We start from the raw sequence: 18,163 nt of genomic DNA, 5'->3' as shown, positions 1-18,163 counted from the left end.
CAAAATTCCTCTCTTGTCACCCTATTTTATGCTTCCTCTAGATCCACAAAGACGCAGTGCAACTCCTTCTTTCTCTATACTTCTCCATCAACACTCTCAAAGCAAACATCGCATGTGTAATGCTATTTCTCAGCATGAAGCCATACTGCTGCTCACTGAGCATCACCTCTTTTTTCAGACTTGTTTCAACAACTCGTTCCCATACCTTCATGACATGGCTCATCAGCTTTATCCCCTGTAGTCACTACAGCTCGTCACCCTTGTTCTCGAAAATCTGTAACAGTACGTTTCTTCTCCATTCCTCAGGCATATCTTCCGTCCTTATTTGTGAGACAACAACTACAGCACAGCAGCTATTTTACAAGGAAACCACACTGCACAAATCCATCCATCCATCCATCCATCCAGCCATCCATCCAGCCATCCAGTCAGCCAGTCAGCCAGCCAGCCGTTATTGCTTATTAGCAATAACAACTGTAAATCATGTCTGACACTAATTCTTTATTGTAACTCTGGGAAGTTACTGGGGCAAAGAGTTATAGCAATGCTAAATATGTGTTACCTACTTTCTTTTAGTGGTTTTTAGCTGTTAAATTTGACTGCTTTTTACCCAAACCACAAGGCAGAATATATATGTCTGAAAACTGAAACTCTTTTACCTCAATTAACTGAGTCGATTCTTTAGGTTAGTGTTTTCACTGTGCGTGTGAAAAGGTAAATGTCCTCCAGCTCAGGCTCACATACCTTAAGTGGCCTATTAGAGGAATTACAGAGGGCATGTGGGGAAGACAGAGGAGAGACAATCCTTCAGAGTGCAGCAACGAGGGCCCCGCAGTGAATAAAGATGAGGAGACAACGGAGGACACACATCCCTTTACAGTGACAAATGAAATAGGGAGCGCAGCGAGTGAGGGATTTCCTCTTACCCTGCCATGCAAGGTTTCCTCCTGATAACTGAAAAAGTACAAAGAATTTGTCATTTAAAAAATATTTCAAGTATTTTATTCAGTTTTTTAAACCCTTTCTTTAAAGTTTATACAGGAATGGATGTGTGTATGTATTTGTCAGCTCCCAGTTACCCATGCGACTATCTGTTCTGTTTGTTTTTGCTATTTGCTTTGTTGTTTTTTGGTCATTATTCTATGCTATTACAGTGTGTTCGCTCTTTTGAACTTTAAAATAATACAGCACCACACAGAGGTCCCTTTAATGGGTAAATGTGGTTTGATGCATGCCACAGGTTCCAGCAAGTAATTTGACTGGAGAGAGGTAAAAATGTGTGCATGATAATAGTGCTGAAAGAAGAGTGAGTATATTGATTTAGATCTAGCTTGACAAATCCAATTTTCCCATGCACACCCCACTGAGATTTGAGACAAACCCTTCAGAAACCTCATTTATCACAGGGGCTTTAGAGAGATTTAATGTGATGACATGCTCCTTCAGTAGCACGTACAGTTACATTTTTATCCATGGTCACTTTCTTTCACAGGAATAATCCAAAATAAGAGCAAACCTATTAAAAAAGCTGAGAAGATGAAAATCGAATTATTAGCCTGTACATATAGTGCTGATCTCATGCACGTATGAGTCCAATCTGCATACAAAATGTAGGATACATGTTGGGCTTGCTCATTCACATCATGAATCAGGGGTTGTCTTTTTGAAAAAAAAATCTACTATTGTCGTCTCTGACGAGTCAACCAGTCTGTTCCACAGCTTTAATCCACTTCTTTTGTGCTTGTGTGTGTTTTTTGTGTCTGTACACGTCTGCGTGAATTCGCTTTACATGAAAACCATTTCCCCACTTATCCTGCTCAGGAGAATTTGCCATCAAGAATCCAATTAGATTCGGAGTCTAGCAACAATAGTTCTCCAGGAAAATCCTGAAAAGGTAAATTATTTGGAGGCGAGTTACGGCAGATTTGTGGTGGCTCACTGGGTTGCGGATCCTGAATTTCATTTTCATAAGGAAACTTACCCGCTTGGCTTCTGAACGGCGGATTGAAGCGCATCCTGTCCGACAATGCATAATTTTCCACCCTGCAGGTTTCCTGCTGCCCACACACCTCTTTTACTTTTTAAATGTAAAGCTGTTTTGGTGTTGATACTGCTGAGAATGACTATACAGAATTAAAAGGCAACAAAGAAAGTTCTGTTTGTACAAAGTTTATACTTTTACCGTAAAGATTGTAACTGATAGCCTCACCTTTTGCCACATCCATAATCTGGCGTGTTTATCCATTTGTGCCCTTCTTCACTTTAGTGCTTTTATGCAACATATTCATTGTAATCACTTGGCAGAACATGACAGCCTCTTTGCATGTCCTCTTAAATACCTCGAAGAGGAGCTTTGCTAGCGTATTTCTCTTGGTGAGACACTCGTGACAACAGTCCAGTCAAAACCTGGAGGTGGTCTGTTGTAAGTGCTCTGGGCTGTTGTACTTTGCTGCAGTTCTGCATTGTTATACCTCTCAAATCCACTCACCTTCCGAACAGCGCAGAGAGCTCAAGGACAGCCAAAGGAGTGAAATTACAAAAAAACATATTGTAACTTTTCAACAGGATAAATGGTACAGGAGGAAGAAAGCAGACTTTGGGAATTTTTAGCCAAACACATTAATTTTTTTTTTTTTTTTTTTTTTTTTTCAGAAAGCACTTAAAGATACTGTGCACGAAGAGCATCTCTCAGATGACGGACCTGCTTTGGATGCTTATCTCTTTAAAACATCTTCTTGTTTGTAGCCAGTCAGCTGGAGTCTCCACTTTTCATATTCAACATATGCGTGTTTAATTTTCCATTATTTGTTTATAAATCAGGCAAAATTAATTATATTCTTTGAATGCCTGACGGAGAACCACAAGCCATTACAGAGTTTTTCTTCGCAAATTGACTTTATTCCTTAAAGACCACAAACACAGATGCCAAATCAACAGCAGGGAGAGATGCTGCAGTGGTTTGTTAATTGCTGGGAAAAAGCTGATTTGACAGCTTTACATCCCGCGAGCTGCATCCCCATTAGCTGCAAATCCCTTGAAGCAGCAAATGTCACGGGCAAGTAGTTTTTCCCGTAAATCCAGGGCTCTGGGGTAAAATCCAGTAAATCTCAGAAAAATAGCCACAATCCAGATTTTTACTGTAGTCTCAATATCTTCAATAAAAACGAGGAAGTAGGAAAGTGGAAATACACAATGCTGCTTTTATGATGATGGATAAGCTACAGAAAAAATAAATCTTCGGATGATATCAATTCCTGGTAAGGATACATCGTGTCTTTAGACTTCACTCATTTAAGGCCCATTGAGAGTTTGAACAGTACAGTGAAAGAAATCTCTCCCCTCAAGTCATTAATCACACAGACAGCTTCCTATAGGCTCTGAGTCTCACCGTATGCTCTCTTTTCTGTCCAATTACTCCATTTGAAGTAACACTCTTCCTTTTGGTCTTAATCTGTTGATGGTTTTTTTCTTCTTCTTTTTTTTTCTTACTGAGTAGTTTGTGAAATGACTCATTTCGAACGGCATCACAGCTCAAAAGTATTCTCATCACAAACTGGATGTGACAACCAGTTAGGCACAGAAAGAGGAGCCAAAGACACAACTCAGGAGACCAGCTAACAGTTTACAAACTTGTTCTTCATTGAAGAGTAGAAAGGTTTGGTACACAGGTGATCGGTCCATTCAGGCTAACAAAACCAGAAGGAACAGGCAGAGGACAAAACAACCCACTAAACAAGGCTAAACACACGGGAAGCCTGAAACGAAGGAAACACTGCTGGAATGCTTTAGAGACAACTAGATTACCTGGATGAAGGTGTAGGCGAGGGAAGAGTTTATATAGAAGGGAAAGAAAATTAGATACAGGTGCAGCACGCTAGGATAGAGGAAGGTAAGAGCAAATAATGCAAAAGGAAAAAACAGAGCTTATGGATACGGACGAGCTTTTACACCACATCAGCAGAAGTGCTGAGGGAACTTTATGTCCTGGCGGGCCGGAGGACTACGAGGAAGAAAAGTGCTGCTGCAGTAGCCTATTCTGAACCCGATTTGATAAGGTGTATCAGCAGATTATTAAAAGTCAGTGCACCCTTGTGGTGCCGTTTATAGAAATAGCTGCAAAACTTTCTGACAGTTTGTTTTTTTTATTAAGCTGTGCGTTATGCTCATAGGTCGTCGCCCAGCGATGTGTGACATCTCACGCCCACATGTATCAAAATAAATGTTGCTCCCACAGGTATATCCCTTTGAGACAGGAAATAAATACCTACATTATGTTGCCACAATCCACTTCATAACAGCATGAACCATCATTGTCAAACACAAATAATTATGCTTTAGTTCTCACGCAGTACTGAGGTAAAATGTGCTTTAAACAAAAACGCCTGAAGAGTCAACAGAAATAATGGCAATATGAAAACTTTACTTTTTTTTTCATCCTATTCTTCTCTCTGGTGATGTTAAAGTTCACACGGTAGTTGATATATATTACAAAGTAGTCAGATTTTATGGTAAAATGCAAAAAAGAAAAAAAAAACAAAAGATCAGATCCTTCAAAAGTGCACGTACTGTAAAACTTCTAAACCAGAAGAGCTACAGAAACCTAAATCAACACACCTAAAATCTATTTAAAGCCTTTAGCACCCCGCTGTTGTAATATTTTTTTTATCTAATTTGACTGAATTTACTGGTTTATTAAAAATTGATCTGTAAGTAGCGTGGAGTTGTTCTAGACCCAGTCAGATGTGCACTGGGGCTTTGCAGCACAACTGGCAACAATTTTAAACAGACTTCACACGCTCTATATTATTATCAGTAACTGTAGGATCATCTTAGATCTCCTGATGCCCACACTTTAAAGACCTGCACTCAGAGAGCTAAACCATGTGTTCTTCTGCAGTGAGGTGAGTATCTTGTGTCTGCATGACGATACAAAGACGAGAATATGACTAAAAACCGCATAGATGTCATCTGGTGAACACAGAAAGAATGGGAAATTTATGTTCGCTTAGAGGCAGAAGCTTGAGATTATGGCACAGTTGACTAATGCAGCATTTGCCCCTATTGGACATGATCAGATTACTTTTTCTCTCTTCGGATCCGCTCCAAAGAGGGAGGGGGCGGCGGGTGGGGTGAAACCATTGGAGTTGGCAGCAGGGTTGCCTTTCTGCTCTGCCACAAAGCAACATTTTATTACCACTGGCATCAGCAATGGTACAGATAACTAATCTTTCATACAGAGAACAAATTTTTCCTGCTGCTGCTGCACAGTGTGACAAAACTGCAACTTGGCTTTTGTCAAACCATGGTCAAGGTTTTGTGTCGACAATGAGAACACGCTGGAGACACTTTAATGGGCAAAACTGATGTCTAATCACAGAGTCAGCCAATCAGCCATTGCCTGTGCCGACAGATGCCGTGTTTTACTCAAAAAACATAAAAGTGTATCTAATTTGACACACATGCAAATCAGTGGAGACACTAATTAGATCTGAGCTGATGGGATACATGGGCATAAGTGACAATTCTCAGCTCAGCTTTATGATACCGCCATGACATTATGCTACGACACCTCCTCCAGTCTGATCTCCATACACAGCAGTTTCCCATTATGTCTGCATAATAAAGTTGTAAAAAAGTTCAGGCTGGAGTCTGATTTTAGAAACAATGAGGTCGTGTCTCTAGAAGCTTTTATTACCCCACAATCACCAACACCACCACCGGATAATCTTTAATATATTTTGATTGTTTAATTTTTTAAATAAATTGACACGTGAATGCCATTTTTATGTAATTTATGATTACTGAAGGCGCAGTCTTTGAGACCTCAGTTCTCAAAAAACTTTGAGAAAAAACTTTGAGAACTGAGTAAGAAACTTTGGTAAACACTTGTTGAGCAGCTGCTTTAAAAAAAATGGCTGAAATGTGAAATGTGAATGTTTTCAGATAAATCAAATTAATTCAATATTGTTTTAGTAAAGAAATCTGATTGACTTTATCACTGTAGCTCCTCCTTGTCATTTAGCTTCACCTTTGCAAGAATTCCAATTATCCATTATCCGCATGGACTGGTTCTTGTATAGCAGCTTTCTACTCTAATACAGCAAGCCTCAGTCATCCATTCACAAACATTCATGCAAGCACTTGTTGGTACATCAAAGCAAGTGCTTTGTTAAGATTCAAACTTTGGTGCGTGTATGTAAGAGTAACTTTTAGTTCTTGTACCATTTTTACTAAAAGAAATTAAAGTATTTGTAATATCATCCCCAAGAAGACTTTGGTATGCAGACTGTAGCAGCCAAGACAAACCGTCCAATTAGATGATGACCTGCTCCACCTCCTGAGCTACAGCCACATAAATGCACGGTTTACAACATTCAGTTTATTGTAACACCTTTAATACAGAGTTATTAGAAACAGGTAGATGGAGCAGATGTATCAGATTACCTTAGATGGAACTTCACTTAATAAAGCGGACACTACATAGGTGTACATATTACAGCAACTTCCAAAGTACAAAAACTGCTTCTGAGTGATGAAAACATTCAGAATATAAACTAAGAGATAGAAATTCTCATAATGAGAAAATATCCAGTCTATTAATTTCTTTGACCTAACATTATTCAGTGTATTTGTTTGTTTCACACTAAAAACAAAGAAATCAAGTGCTGAAAAAGCCACAAAGTGATCCACTTCATTTTAGATACTAAGTGTAGAGTCCATGCCAGTTTTCAGCACCTCCAAGCTGCTAAAAAACTAATCATGTGATCTGAGTTCAATTAGAGCAGGCTATAAAAATACAGCATGCGTGCTACAGGACATGATGTAGGGTGTACATTTCAGGATTTTTATACCTTTATGAACAAATACCTGGAAGTAAATACTAATGAACTTTACAGATGAGAGAAGGACACCATAAATATACTGCTTTATCCACCGGTGTATTTATACCATCTGGAAAAGCCAGTAGTTCTGATCAGACATATGAAATATAACTGCTTGAGAGATTACAGTACTGGGGCCAGTGTTTCCATCTGGAAATGTTGCCCTTGTTCCATAAACATGTTCATCCAGGTGGACTCTTCTCCCCTCAAGATTTCTGTAATGAATGTAAATACAACCAATCCCTGAGGTTGAAATAATTACCAGAACACATTTAAACAACCCCAGACATCCACCTGCCCACCATTTTCACTGCAGCCCACTGTTTAATGACGTCCAATGTTCACTTTTCTTGTTTATTATTTCTGTGTTTCATCGAGGGAGTCAATACACCCAAAGAGCAAGTTTCATTTTCTCATTCTTCCCACAGAAATTACAGACAAAGTAGTGATGTACTAACTGATGAAACAAAAAATAATTATGTCCTCCGGGGAATGTGTAGCTTTGTGTGACTCCCTGACTGTGGGGAACATCTTCTAATGGCTTGTGTTTCGCAGGGAGACTGCAATTTAGCCTAACATTCGATATTTGGGATTGGTGTTCATCACAATGAAGGACTCTGGTGTGCATTGTTGATATTACTAACAAAAACAAAAACTTACTGGAATGGGGTCAAAAAGCAAAAACTTACCAACACAGTGAAACTTGCAGCAGATTCTCACATCTGATTGTCACATCTTGCATTAAATAAACTGAACTGGTTAGCTGAAAGTAGTAATTATAACTGAAAAAAGTTCTTATTATATTTTCTTGTCATGTTTATATTTAAACAACCAGTTATTTGACAGAGAGATGTTTATTGAAAAGACTATATCTAAAAGATGGACATGGCAGCCATGACATCACACATTGATTCTCGGTTGGATTTAGATTGTCTGACGTTCACACCATAAACAAACAGCACTGCGGCTCATTAGAAACCAGACCGAGACCGCCTCTTCCAAATCTCCTCCAACCACCTTGGTACAGTTGTTTTGCTCTGCACCAGAGTGCAATTATTGTGTTCACACCTGCACGAGTGAACGGCACTGAGAGAGAAAATGAGTTTGATTTAAAACAGCCTAAACATCGCAGGTGTGAAAACACCCTAACAGTTCAAGAACCAAAGGTCTTGCACCCTCCTGTCCAGTTGAAAGAATATAACCTTGAATACTTAATTTTTCACACTTGGGAGTTCATTCACACCTGATTATGCGGTAGTTGCAAATGCCAATTTATACAATTTACAGATAAACTCTGCATTAAATTTCAAAGTTGTAAAAAAAAAAAACAGGGCAATCCTGCTCATGATATTGCAGCCAGTGTAAGGGGTAGAAAAGGCTGTTACTGAGCGTGGCATCACCTCATTATTTGGTAGCACTATGGCGCACTTGGACAGCTTTTCCAGAAGTTATTTGTCTTTTTTAAATCTGTTGGGATTGCATATGACAACACTCACCAGATCAAAAGATTTGTGACACTTCGTCCTGAGTGGACAGACATGCACATGTACATCTGCTGACAACACAGAGGAGTCATTATTCTTATATTATTCTACAGGTTGAAGTGAGTCCACCTGGAGGACAAGACTGGTGCCCATTAGTAAAGGCAGTGTAACATCTGCTTGGACAGATCCACACAGCCTCAACAAACTGGAGGGAATAAGAATTTCCACAGCCTTGTGCTTACCCTCAGTTGAACCTAAGTAGATGCTTGCATACTCACAAATAGGTATTTGTAAAACTTGGATATGACTTACAAATGAAGGATGATACGTTTGTGGTCAGTTATCCATTGTCAGATAACACTTACCAGACCCTTCACAGTCAGGATGGACTATTGACAGCAGAAGTCAGTGGATTCTATGTGGATAACACTTCCAAGGGAAATTATACAAGCAACTGATAAAATGCAGCTTTGAAAGACCGTACATACATCACTGGAAGTGTTTCAGTGAAGCATTCCCAAGCATTTTGTAGTATGTAGACACGATACTCTAATGGTCTGCAGACAAGTTTGTGTATATAAAAAAAACCCCAGATATATCATATTATATCATTTGTATGTATCATGATTTAAGCAGGTGGAACAAAGCACTGCTATTAATTGAATTTACCAGATCACAGGTGCGGCTGTGTTTTAGCGAAATGCTAAAAAAGCACATTTTCAAAAACTACAGATTTTAACTTGGAAAGTTCTCTCAGACATGATTTTTGGACCTAGTGTACCAAATATACAAAAATCCATAGCAATATACTGTAAACTTAACCCTACCCATAACCATAAATGGGTTAGGTGATCTGGTAAGTGTTAGCAGGTGATTCCTTTCCATTTAAAAACTCCAGGTTTCATAAAAATGTAATTATTGCATGAATCCCTGTATGCCCTGTGAATGCTCAAATATTACAAAATCGTTTTTAACACGCAAATGGCCCAACAGGCTGTTTGGTGGCCTCTGAGGGTCAACAAACTACTTTACATTTCTTGCTACATTTGGTGGCAAATGTTGCAACCCCCTCTACGTTAACAATCTATTAGCACATTATAATCATTTACCAATTTCACATTTAGTCCCATTATATGTACTTTAGGACATTATTATTTTGTAAAAGCTTCTACCAGATTTGACCGTATTTAAGGATTTAGGATTTAGCCACTCAAAACTGGAAAAAGAAACTCTGTGATACAGAGTATGTATCTGTGACATCTCAAAAGGTATTAAACTACCCAGCTAATGTCTGTTTGGGTTCTTATTTAAAACACATATTTACAGGTAATTCAGAAAGTAACTAGCCTATAAAAATAGCTCAAGAATAAAAATATCACATCTCTGACAGACAAAAAAACAATAATAATTATAATTCCTCACAAAATAACCTAATTTTTAAATGCTGGATCCAACATTTACATAAGGAAATGTTAACCTTTCACATAAATGATTTCCGTTAGTTGATGGGTTTGACAGTGAAAAGCAAAAATCGAATGAAAATGTCCTGAGGAAACGTTTTCTCTGTTTTGTCGCTCAAACCTAAAAGCTGAAACAGTTTCTGACAAAAATAATCTTAGTGCAAGTTATTGTAAATCCTGAGTTTGACACATAAAAACTCCTTTTAATATTTATGTTGATTGTACTGTAATAAAAACAGTTAATCAAAATATAATTGGTACTTTAAAATAAATTCAGTTCTAACTCTTAATGAGCCTCCCTTCAAACTGACTGCGAGTGGATGTTGTGGATGTCAGACAGAACTGGATAAAAAGTTGTTTTTGTGACAGCTCTCTTCTTTGGAAAAATGAATCCAGATTCTCCATCCTGGCCAAAAAGTTAGCTCAGTGCTATCACAGCTTTAGTGTTTGCACAGTAGATCATCACCACAGCTGATGTGTCATGAAACCTCATCATAACCTTTTTGGATCATTAATTTTCCCCAAATCCCCAAGCATCCACAGAAACCCAAGGAAAATCAAGGATACAGTTCTGTCTGTGCTGTACTGAGTTTCTCCAAAGACACCCATGTTACCTTAAATGTTAAATCTAACTTGCATGTCTTTGTGGTTAGAGTGCTATAAATGTGGTTTGTATGGTAGAGTGCTTTGAGTGGTCAGTAAGTGCTATAATACTTGATGTATAATGCATTGGTGGTATCACATCCAGTAATAGCCATCTCTTCCCATTGATTGAGAAGGTGACTTTTGTAATCTAACATTTAAAAATCATAACTTGTGGTTTATTCGATTTATTGAGGTTTAGATGTAGCCTGCTCAGATTCTGTGCTACAGTCAGTTAATGACACAACAGCTCAAATCCCCTGTGCTGTAAATCTCATATCCTTCAGTGGTTAACTTAAAAATACACCATGACAGGTACTGATATTTTATTTATAGCTATGTTGTGGGGCTTTTGACAATGGCGTGACTCCCTGATCTTTCGGTGAACCCTTGAAACTCTTGTGGACGTTTTGATCTCATATCACATCGCTGTGTTTGGTACTTTCTGATGTTTGGTGGCATTTTAAGATTTTTAAGATGACTGTCTGACTGTTTGAACTGATGTATTATAAATAAAACTGAGCTGAATTGAATTCCACTGATAACTTTAGCCCAAATTTCACCACGGGGTACCGCAGGCTCCAGCTCCCCGTCGACTAATAATCAAACTGCTCAGTAATCGTTGGTGATCAGAGCTGTGGGTCTGAATTCAACTGTGAGCCTCCACACAATTCAGATGTGTTTAAATCAGAAAATGATGTTTGCTGAAATCACACAGGGTCAGTGGGAAGAACAGGACTTTTGTGAAGCAGTCAAAAATAGCAGCCACAACAGTTCTGATACCTTGAAGATGATGTGGATGGGGAGATCAGCAAAACTGAAAACATATTTAAAAAGGAAGGTTTCTTTTTTTATTTTTATGGGCAGGCCAAAGGTCTCCAGATGTTTGAATTATGTAAAAAGCGTTCTCAAACTGAGACGGTCATCTGGAATTTTTAGGGGTGTAATAAACAAAAGGGGCGGTCAGAAGCAAATTCATCCATATCTATATTACTGGATCAATAGAAACTCATATACTGATGAATCACTGAGAACTGTTTTCCCAGAGCCCTCCTTTAGTATGCAGTCTTGACTCTCTTTAATGTTACATTTGATGGAAAATGGTTATTCATTTATATTTGTAGATGATTTCTGAAACTGGAGCCCTAAATTTTTACACCAACAAGTTATAAATATTGTGAATACCCTGGAGTTTAAAAGCTTAAGACTAGAAGCTGAACTTCTATCCTTTATAAATAGCTGAACAGACCTACTGTTCTCATCTGGAGGGGGTTTCCAATGCCAGACACATTGCAGCCATTGTCTTGCCTATGCTATGTTATGCAAGCTTTGATTAAAGGAAAGAGAACTGAGGATGGTGGCATGTATTGTAGTTTTTGAATCAATGTCTTCACACTTAAATTTAATCAAAGATCCAGTGATTTCTGGTCTAGTTGAAAATACACCTACTCATGTAAAAGACACAGAAGACCAAAACCAACAGCACAGAGAAGGCAGAGAGACCAAAATTCAAAACCCTTTTATCCAGGCAGAGCTCATGCATGAGGGAGCTGTCAATGAGAGCAAATAGTCAAAAAGGCAAAGTTCAAACTACAGCAAAAGGTCATACACGAGGAACAAACAACTGGAGAAAAGGGAAAAAAAAATTCAACTGAAAGATTAGAAGCTGATGAGAACAAGTCTGCAGCCACACATACTTGCTTATTTCTTAAAATGGGGGTTTACCACTTTTCTCTTTACAGGCGTTCTGTTTTGAAAAATATTTCCCACCACATGAATATACAAAATAATTATCTGGTCCCATACAGAGCATGCCAAGGCAACAGGCGTTGTTATAGCCTTAACTGTATGGAAATGTGAGCCAACCAAGCCTGAGACTAACAATGACACTGAAACAAAAAGAGAAAGATGCATACCTTTGGCAGTGCAATAGACAATCTTTGTTTTATTTGTTTACACAAAAACACAAAAATTGAGTTTTTGAAACTCTTCAGCCTCAAAGTTTTTCAAAAGCTCAACTTTTAGTGCCTCAAAATATCTTTCATGTGTGGACTAAAGGCCAAAGCACTGATTTTTCTGTGTTTTCTATTACCTTTCTAAGAAAACCACACCAAAACAAACACACACATGTCTAGCACAATATATTTGACATTAATTATTAGCCATAAAGCATTTCTGTGGTCTTTGGGGGAATTACCTTAATTATTAAGCACCTTGCAAAAAACCGAAAGCATTCATTTTGAAAACAATCTGAATTATTGAACACGTACAACCCATCAAACTGTTGAGAAGTATTGGCCTTTTTTAGCAGCAACTTTGAAGTGAAGAGTGCGTCAGCAGTATTGGTCAGACTGCATGTGTCCTATATAAAAGAGTCAAGTCACATTGATTTTTATGGCACAACAAACGCTGACTGAAGTGCTTCACAACAATCAATAAAACAATTAGGAAAACTGAAATTACAAAACAGTGAGATAACAAAATGAGAAAAACATAAAGCATAATTAAAAGCAAAATGAAAACATAGTTATAAAAACAACCAATGCTATTCAAAGAATAACGCTAAACTGAAAAGGCTAAAGAGGAAATATGTTTTAAGAGAGATTTGAGATTTGATAACTGTTATTAAAGCAGAAAACCTGATCTGCTATTCAATGCTATTCAAAGGTTTCAGAGCTGTGACTGCAAAGGACCAACTGGCAGTAGAGGACAGTCTGGTGCTTGGCACTATTAACAGCTGCTGATAAGCTGACCCAGCCATTCGACATGAAGTATGAAGCTATAACATCTCTAACAGATACTTAGGGGCAAGCCCACGTAAATCTTAAACCGCACAGACAGGCAAACTTGTTCCTCATGAAACAGTAAAGACAGTTTCCTGCTGTTTAGCCACAGCAAGGCTCCAGTTTTAATGACACATTACATATCACAAATTATTCAGTTCAATTTTATTTTATTTATATGGTGTCATTTTATTCATACAGTTGCCTCAAGGCGCTTTATTGTAAGGAAATAACACAAAAATACAGAGAAAACCCCAATCAGACAACTCCCTCTAAACAAGCAGTTGGCGACGTTGGAAGGAAAAATTCCCTTTTTACAGGAAGAAACCTACAAAACAGACACTGTGGAAGAAAACCAGAGAAAGGTGAGTGAATTACAGTTATTCCAGCACAGTAGAGGAAAACACATCTATCACCTGGGCTTTTTCTTTTTCACAATGTCTGCTGTGAAAACTGTGCAACTTATAGCACTGACTTCACTCATCAGCTCGGTGGAACAGAGCTACATGGTATGATAAGTCACATTCAGCTTTTAGTGACTGCAAGGTGACATTAATTTATAAACAAATATGAACATCTGCTGTTTTAAGAGATGATGCAAATTAAAAATATGTGATTAACATAAATACCCACCCCCAACACAAATTTGCCAGCGTTTACTTTACTAAAATGGAACAGAAATGCACATCCTTAATTAGCTAATAATTTGTTGTTAAGTGATCTGACTGCATTCCACTGAAATATATGAAATTTGGCTAAATAAATTGAATACCAGCCTCTTTCACTGAGCACTCACTCAGACAGATGGATGACAGCAGCTGGTAAGTCAGTAAACAAGCAAGAGTACAATAAATACTCTGTTTTAGGCTTTTTTAATTGATGTGGTATAGTGTCACTTTTCTGAAAGTGAGGCTCTGTGTCATTTTAGCACACTCTGTTATTGTTCGTTCCCAGGACAGTTAATAAGCCATCTTTTCAGACTCCAGTTAATCATCATGGGCTGTCCAATAAGACTGACAGAGCTGCAGTGTCTCTCACTATTCTTCCCACACAAAACCTTGTCCTGCGCTAAGAAAGGTGGGTGTGTTGCCATGCAGGGGTAGCTCCATCTTGTGGATCCAACCTTCGCTAAAGCAAAACAAATACAATGAAGAAAACTGAGGGATCCCTTCTCAGAATTCCCATTCACATATTCACAATCAAGTCTGTACATGTGTATAAATGGGATCGTTATTATAACATGAATAAATATAAGTCTGTGTAAAATGTTTAAATGCATATAATCGTAGAACACTCACAAAATAAGAGCTTTTTAATATTTTTTTAGGTTATTAGTGCAGATTTTGGCACCTGCCTTTTCATACACCTTCATCGGGTCAACATCTCATGAAAAGGTTTGCAGATTTTCATGCATCGTTGGTCAGCCGGGCACAAAAACTGATGACTGTGCAATGCTTATCTTCATGCCAGTGACATGCACATGCCCAGAAATGGCTTTTGGAAAAGTCTCTCAAAGCTGGGACGCCTCCCTGCAACGTGAATCGTGGACACTAAACAGTCAGGTGATGACACCACGGGAGATGGAGTTGGTTGGTTAGTTGGTTGGTTACAGTTTTGACTCAACCTTTAAAAAAGGACTGATTATTTTAAAGCTAGAATTATCCACCCTTGCACTTAGTTACATATACACAAGTGATTCTATCATTGTTTGACTAAAACAGTCATCATTATCTACTTCTTCTTGTAAATTTGTTTGTTTCTGTTAACGGAAATTGTCAAACAACAGTTTTTACACACAAACTCTGAGAAATAAGTCATGTGACACTGGCGGGTTGAATAACAATGATAATCATTTAGATTCTGGTGGGGATTTGATGTATTTTAAGACACCCGTTGCCTGATTTTTACCCCTTGCAGAGCAAAGCAGTGGTTTACTAATTTTTCTACTTGGTGGATTTTTTTTGTTGTTGTTAAAAAAGAGAAGTGATGAGGAAAATATCAGAGTGGCATCAGAATCAGAGACTACATCAGCATGTCAAAAGAAAACCGTGTATTGCTGGGATTTGGTGTGAATTGTGAAAATGTATATTTGGGTGGGAGGTAGGAGGTGAACTCTATCAATTCTTAATCAGTGTGGATCCCTCCAGAGAAATAAGTATGTCTATGTGTAAGTCTGAGGTAAGTTTGGGCCCATATACATTTACATTTGAGCACATTTCAACTTTTTTACAGTCGCCTGCATTGTTAAAGCCTGCCAGCTTCTAAAACTTTTAAACTTATGCCATGGCAAAATATATTCTCATGCTATAACCTTGTACCTCTACCATCTCTTGGAAGTTTACATTAGAGTTATAAAGCTCATAATGCTACTCTTACAGATTTTCAAGCACTAAGTCTGCTCAGCGTTTCTGTAAAGTCACGGTGATTCTCATTGTTCACCAGTGCTGCCAGAAGCTTACGTTTTTTATTGGATGCCGTAACTCCTCAGGGGATTTTTAGTATTCCTCTTCTCATAAATCTTTTCTCTAAGGCCACTGTGTCATCTGCAGTGAATCTGAGGCGTGCCCTCTTCCCCTACAGGCCGTGCATGGCTTAAGTTCCAGCTAAAAGGTGATATTCCTATAAAATGTGTCTATAACCATTTCCATTTTATCACCTCCTCTTATTTTCAGAGATAAATGGTTTTTATTGTTTTGGAAGATTTATATGATAAGGGCATGTTACATGTCAGATCATCTCTGGAGCCCATCAAAAAGAAATTTCTCCCTTAAACATCACTTTATTTAAACAGCTTTTTAAAGTCAAAGGGGATAAAATTGTACATTAAATCACCAGAGATTGTCTTTTTCCCTCTATAGCGTTCAGGTAAATGTTATACTGTTGCCCTACACTTATCAACAGTCATAACAGCGAGGAGCTGACATTTAACCAAAGGGTAAAATTTGTAGTTTTTTGTCACAGCCTTGTAGGAGAGTTTTCTTTTTGCCTTAAGCGATTCTAGAAATGCAAACATGTGGTCCAAATCAAAATTGCTAGCAGACCTGCAACAGCCAGACTTCTTATTTTGAGTTCATGTGCTCTCTGCCGCACGCCTCGGGGTAAGGCATTAACCACCACACGAAACAGAGGAACAGAGGAGCTGCATCTCTGCGTTAACCACCCACCGTTCTAGTCACCCGTCGTAGATCAAAAGCCCCGCCGAGTCGTAAGCATTAGAGTAAGAATGCAGAAAAAATGCAAATCACAGCCACATTTTCATTTTAAAGTCTTTTGGATCTAAAACAACATGAATTCCATTTTTTCTCCAGCAGACAGCAAAGTCTGACTCAGAAGCTTTTTTTTTCTTCAGGTATTTGCACAAGGCTGGTTCCCAACAGACGGAAAACGCCACATATTTAAACCATGACTCACGCCTACGGTGAGACTTTTTTCTAGCAGGTTCACTGTCTGTTACAGTTTACATTACCCAAGACATTATGACTCAGATTAAGAGCAAACATACAGTGTCTTTTTTAGATATGCATCATTTTAAGATTAATACCAACCCCAGAAGAAGAGTGACCTAATCAGAGATCATCATATAAATAATAAATTTGAGCTGTTGTTCATCTGTTTGTGTTGCTCACTGTATGCCTCTCGTGTGCCTTGTTCCAATTGGGAAGACAGATTCTAACCTGGAGGCTATTAGTTGCAAATCATGTTGATCTCAGAATAGGTTTATATAAAATAAATACTTTAAATTTTATAAATTTAAAACACTGGTAGCATTTTGTGGGTGTCATGTTTGTCTGTGTTATTGAAGGCATTCAACTTTGAAAAGACTGCTACAGAAAACTCATTTCAGCTCAATGCCTCTGCCACACCGACAAAAGAACCGCTGTGTTAGAGGTCATCCTCTGGCAATTGTACGGACCTCTGTGCTCGGTTCAGCAGCACTGCACTGGTAAAACTGGCTCTGCTTCAGCTGCTGCAGCACAAAGACATTAATTACAACACAAGAAGCTGCTAAGTTGGCAACAGCGTGTAACGCTCCAGCTTTCCCCCGCTGTGACATTCACTTTTAGGTATGCTGCCAAAGATTAAAGGGAAAGTAATTAAACTTCTCCTAGCAGAGACAAAATACTACCAGCCGGAAAACCCGATAGCACATACAGGACGAAACCTTATGTAAGTCTTGTTAGTTGTGTTTTCAACTGGCCTGAAGGAAAATCACAGTAAAACATGCTTAAAGAGTGCCCTCTTGAGTCCAAACTGTGATTTTTGTATTTATCTGCACCTTTTGACAGGTTACAGCTTTTTAGATAGTAATCTTAAGAATAGCCAGCGTATCTCTGCCCTGAACCCAGACTGGGAGCTGCTTTCACAGAAGAGGAGCCTGATAGCAGAAGACACTGTCTCCCATTGGAAATTTCAGGACCCACAACTAAACCTGCAATCTTGGAGTGAAGAGTAGGGCATGCAGTGAGGTCTATTAGATCTTTAAACCAAGGACCATGTATGTGAGGAGAAGGATTTTAAATTTAACTCTAGATTTAACAGGGAGCTCAAGAAGAGACTTAGGAAAATGGATTTCACTTTCTAAGTTTTGTTAATACTTCATCCATTCGTCCATTCTCTTCCGCTTGATCGTGGGGTGGCTGAAGCCTATCCCAGCTGTCATAGCGTGAGAGGCAGGGTACACCCTGGACAGATCGCCAGTCTATCATTAAAAAAAGAAATTCAGATAAAGATGTTTCCCATCTGTTTTCCTCATACAAAGATCTTTAAATTCATTCCTGCATATTTTTCATTCAGTGTTTTAAAGAAGTGATGCAAAATACCACATCCACAAATGCAAATTCATTGTTTCTAAAATGTTTTTTTTCTGTTTTTAAGAATGAGTTTGTGAGTTTGACATTGCAAGACTGAGTTTA

Source organism: Oreochromis aureus, linkage group 13, assembly GCF_013358895.1.
Source record: "Oreochromis aureus strain Israel breed Guangdong linkage group 13, ZZ_aureus, whole genome shotgun sequence".
Classification (NCBI taxonomy): Eukaryota; Metazoa; Chordata; class Actinopteri; order Cichliformes; family Cichlidae; genus Oreochromis; species Oreochromis aureus.
This window is presented reverse-complemented; position numbering follows the sequence as displayed.